This window comes from Tigriopus californicus, chromosome 8 (genome assembly GCF_007210705.1).
Source record: "Tigriopus californicus strain San Diego chromosome 8, Tcal_SD_v2.1, whole genome shotgun sequence".
NCBI lineage: Eukaryota > Metazoa > Arthropoda > Copepoda > Harpacticoida > Harpacticidae > Tigriopus > Tigriopus californicus.
Window position 1 is genome coordinate 4,043,122 of NC_081447.1, and position 5,309 is coordinate 4,048,430.

A 5,309-nucleotide genomic window follows, 5' to 3' on the forward strand; every position below is an offset into this window, starting at 1 on the left:
GCTTGCTTGGTATTCCATGGAATTCATGCCAACTTGGGTCGCTTTAGCCCCCAAGATTGTATTGATCTCGTGCCCGTCCGCGTCGAACTCTTTAACGTCCGTCTTTGAAACGATTCTGAAAATTGAACGGAAATTCAACGGAGCTGCTCAGACTGCGTGGGTGAAATGATTTGGGGCCAAAGCCGAATTCTCACGTGTTCCTCCTTCTCCTCCTCCTCCTCCTCTTCTTCTTTTTTCTTCTTCTTTAGATGGATGAACGTTCTTGGGCAAATGCATGCAGGAAGAGGGCTCATCTTTGGGCATCACTGTTCCTGTTTGAGCCATGGTGTATGCATGTGGATTATTGTGAGTATTAATATTTTGCTCAGGGCACAACGAAGTCAGTCAAACAAACCATTTATAAATACTTCTGACACCTTTCAAATCCATCATGGATGAGCAGCCAAGAACTTCGTTGGAAGAGTCTCATTTCAGGCTCAGCTCCACTAAATCAACACCAATGGGATTTACATGACTTGAAGGGACTCACTCATTGCTGCAAACCAAGACGTGATGTATGATGGTTGGAGCAAATTTGGAGCTCCTCAATGGATTTGTTTGCATATGTTAACAATCCTTGTCAAATAAACCATTTCAAAAGGTTGCTTTTTTGGCACGGTTTCATCGAACTCGATCCATTTAGGTCTGCTTAGAATGAGTTCAAACCATCATTCGGCTACTTGCGCTGTAGGGATTGGATTTTTCCATGCAGATCCGTGGTGTTTCTGTACCTTATTTTCTACCAACAGTAATCACCAACTTCATTGTAAAGAAACAGGAACTTGAATACAACACTGGCAAAAATGCGTGGGTGAGGTTTTTGTTCCACACTAAGTTCACAATTTGTTCAATTTGTTGGAATTGCATCACAGTTCAGAAGTGTTGACGACATGTGGACGGAGTATCTCATTAAAAGACGAAAATGCGCGTAAATATCCCGCTAATTTGGCCTAACCAATCATTGTGGACAGAACATTAACAAAATAGCCACAACCCAGGGAAAACATTTAGAAGCTTCTTTATTTCACTATTTTGAACAGTGTACCAACCCCAGGTATTTTTAGAGCCTCGTGTGGGAGAAACACGTGTCAGAGAATGGTCATAAACTAAATGTATTTGTTTCTGTCCATCCCTCACCTCGAGCATTTCTTCCATTGGAGAACTTTATTTTCGGCACGAGGATGACGAAACCATCTCGAGATTCGGTCTTGAGGCGATTTAATTCCGGAATACATTAACTACCATCACGAGCAATTACAAATAATATGACAATGCTCGAGGCCATTGAGCTTGGTACATTACAACTGCTATTAGTAGTACGCCGTGGTGGTAGAATACTGTACGGTAGATATAGTTTGCTCGTAAGGGTTTCAACAGCAATAAGCCAACAACCATAGTCAGTCGGTTCAATAGTGTCTTTTTGTGCCGTTACGCCACAAGAATCATTTCCAATTCCCGCAAGGCAAGATCAATGCTTCAAATAGCCACTTTAAAAGTGATTCGCAACAACAAAAAATGACATGTAATAATTACCCGGATTTTCAGACGATCATCAGCTGCTTGGTATGAGCATGTAAGCAGTAAGGATCGATCCATTCCCTTCAATGAGAGACTAATGTGTCGTTCTCATTAATGCATCTCTGTCCTGCTCAAACGAATAAGCTATGATTAACCACCCGGTAATGATAGCTTTTCGAGTAAGGAAAAAACCTTGCCTTTTTTTTAACCATTTCCGCACATTATAAGTCAACGTCAGGTGCAGAAAATTTGATCGAGCTTTGAGTTCACTGAAATTCACGGTCTCAGCTCTGTTTAGGATCACTAGTAGAATGTGCTTGGTCAGCTAAGATGCATAGGTATGCACAAACATCCATAGCAAAATTTTTTGGAGGACGATATACAGAGGACGGACTAGCGACCAACATAGCTTCCTGCTCTTGGATCGTTGTGTCTCTTTGTCTTCCGCTTCGTAATTTTTTGATTGTCCTCACCCAACCTATCTTTAATTGAAATACCAAGACATCCCATGTTCACGTCTTATACTAGACATTTTTCAAACGAGCTCCGATTATGTAGGTATATCTGATACTAAACATAAATAAGTACAACAAGTAATTGATCAGATTCAAAGTACTCTAGGTCAAGTCCCACTATCTTCGGTCAATGTTTAATCAAGTTTCTCAACCGTAGACACATCTCTTCAGTTGGGACTCTGCCAACGAGTCGACCTGAACCAGAGTGCCAATTAGGTAAGTGAAGATGAGACGAGGAGGAAGCCAAGAAGGTCCTATCACAAACGATTTTTCACTATATTTAGCAAATTGCCTTTTGAATTGACCTCTGCGCGCTTCATTTCCACATTCGTATTTCATGACGTAAGGTCAAGCAGATTCATCGCATTCTCGAATTGAAGGCACGAAAAACCAACGCACCTCCATAACAAAAACGCTGGAAATTGACAGGAAGTCGCCTTTTTTAATGATCTATTGCCGTCCAATGATTTGTAGCCCCCGGGATCCTGATGACGTAGCGCTTCATAATTCATGCCTTTGACGCTAAACAACGATTGTTTCTCTTTTTGTTTCTTTAAAAAAAAACCAAACTCGTCTCATTTTTACAGTGAAGCTGATTGCCACTCCGCATTCCACAGGAATTATGATCCAACCTCCCATAATGCTTAGGAGAGGTGTCGTGCCTTTTCTTAACAAATTATTCGTATAAAAAGCGTATAAGGTCAGATCAATTTAGCACCCGAAAAAAATCGAGTCTCATTCAAGGCTTGCCAATGATGTGTCCTCTGATACTGGTGGCAAAAATTCTTGGCTAAGCTGGGCTTGAGTAAGATTTATCTTGGAGATAATTATGGGCTGGCTTCCCGAGTAATCGAGCAATGTCTTCCACCAGGAGCTTCAGAAACATCATTTGATATCACGGTTGGAGCTACTGCAACGAGATGAAGCATCGAACGTAAAATAATAGCTCTTAGACGACATATGTTGTAATGATCGCTAGTACTTGTCTTCCTCAAGAAGAATCCGTCCGTCTCAAAATGTTCAAATCTCTCGGGCTTGGTGGTTTTCATTAGGTTTTCTTTTCAGGGCGAGCAAACGTCAATCACAGCTTGACCTCGTGGCTGGAGGTGGCTAGAGATACATTAACCTCCACTCTTCGGGATCTTGGACGCAGATTTGAAAACGATTTGGGGCTTTAATCTTGAACTTGTCATGTTGGTTCGCAAATGGCGGCAAAGCCATTAAGTTGGGAAGATGGGCTCCATCCTATTTTGTGTTCTGGGAGGGTATTTCCCAATTTGTGAAACAATGCGCTCTCACGTCACTTATTGAGGGCAGGCTAATCCAGCCTCATTTCTTTGAACGATCTAAATTCACGAGACCTAGGTAGCCATGATGCAATAGTGCGCAACTTATTGCTTGGCTGAGCAGGATAACTAGCATAACATAAGACCATAATAGTCACTCCAATGACCTTTTGATAGATCAAGATAAGATCGTTCGTTAGGATTTGATGTGCAGCAATTCTATCAATGATATTCCGCCCATCAAGCTTAAAAGTGGCCCAAGGCTTAACAATTCCATTTGTCTTGCAACATTTTGTGAATTGAGTTTCGAACAGGTCTTGAAAGAGTCAAAAGCGGTCATCAACAAAGATTATATAACTATTTTTGCATATAGCAAGTAATAGAAGCGAAGACTACAAATGAAGAATTCTAGCAAGCAAGTCTGTTGGAATTCAAGGAAGAAGTTCTACCCGAAATAAGGCTCATTAAACAGCAATCACCATTTTAATTCAATTGAGCAATTACAAGTTGGCTCATCCTTGGGGTGACAATTCTTCAGAAACTTGAATAGAGCCGAACTGAAAATCCAAAGCCAGGACAAGAATGGTGACAATGATGAAGGTGACCTTGAGGCTCCTGGCATACAACCCCAAATATATTCAACATTCCTCCCCAGATAAATAAACAAATAAATAAACACTACGTTAGATAGATATAAGAAAATGGATCAACAACTTCCATCGTCTCTCACGACCGTTCTAAACTATCATGGTTGAGCAATTCTAATCATCAAACCATACCGATGACCTATGAGCGATCAAGGAATCGATTCAATTCATGATCTCAAATTCGGATAAGTAAAGCAAATCTAACCCCCACTCCCCCACGGCTTGTATCGTACTCTGTTACATGTTTATAAACGAAGAAGGTAGATTCCACCTCCGAAATTGTAAGTGAGTTCGAAGACGATGATGCTCATGATGAAATTGATGCTGCTGCTGCTTCTGGGACCATGGTTGAGCCTAGAGACTCAAATTACCCCAAGAACTGAACAAAAGGTGATTGATGTCGAGAATGAATGCCTTGAATAACGCTAAGGTGAAGAAATCCACCTGGATACCACGTCATCGCCGTGAATGTTATCGTTTGGGAAAGTATTCAGTCAGTAAAATTTAATTATAGGTTTGAAAATATTTTCTCTGCTCCTTCGAATCAACCATGTTGATTATGGTTAAGGATGTGCCTTAACCTAACCTTATGTCCACTCTTCTAGATATGTCCACATTTTCGAAGTAGATCATGATAGCGGTTGCCAAGTTCAAGATGCCTCAGTGAATGAGTTGGCTTCCAATTGTAGAGTATTCCATCGTTGATTGCAATTGTTTCGTATCGGTCGAGTGAAGTCAATTGAAGGAAACATCTGATTTTGATTGAGAGATAAATTGTTGTAATCTCAGTCTTCGACCCTCCACAGCATAGCATCAAACGCAATTGGAGGTTCAACTTCTGCGATACCGCAAGACTTGCTCAAGAGACGAAATGCATTTCTTGGGTGGTGAAAAAAAGTCTTATGATGTGAGAGGTGGAATTCGTAACAAAAATGGTTCATTTGCCCAGGTTGCGTGTCTATGGGTGTGTTTGTTTATTTATTTGTTTGATTGTTATTAACCTTTGGAAAATATGTTCTGTTGTAGCCCTAAAACCTTTACTCATAGCATGTTGGACTCTTTTACTCTTCTGTAAATGCATCACCATTTGATTTATTTCTACGGTCCTCTCTCAAGCCCTTACAGGTTCAGTGATGCCAAAGGGGAACATGATGTGTGTAAAATTTTAAGAGTAAGACTGAAACCAAATGAATGAGGAGGGATTCAGGCGAAACCTCGCTGCTGACTCTTGGAATCTCTTTCAAAACTACAACCTTAGACCCATCACATGATAAACAGAAATAATGATGGCGATAATACTTAGG

General features: G+C 40.7%; 1 long non-coding RNA gene across 1 annotated transcript in view; it reads left to right on the forward strand.

Annotated features, from left to right (window-relative positions):
• Positions 1 to 643, forward strand: part of LOC131884617 (uncharacterized) — an 8,080-nt gene extending 7,437 nt beyond the window's left edge. The window contains exon 2 of the long non-coding RNA XR_009373739.1: positions 249 to 643. This is a non-coding gene — a long non-coding RNA (uncharacterized LOC131884617). The remainder of the gene's footprint in view (positions 1 to 248) is intronic.
• Positions 644 to 5,309: the final 4,666 nt, after the last annotated feature.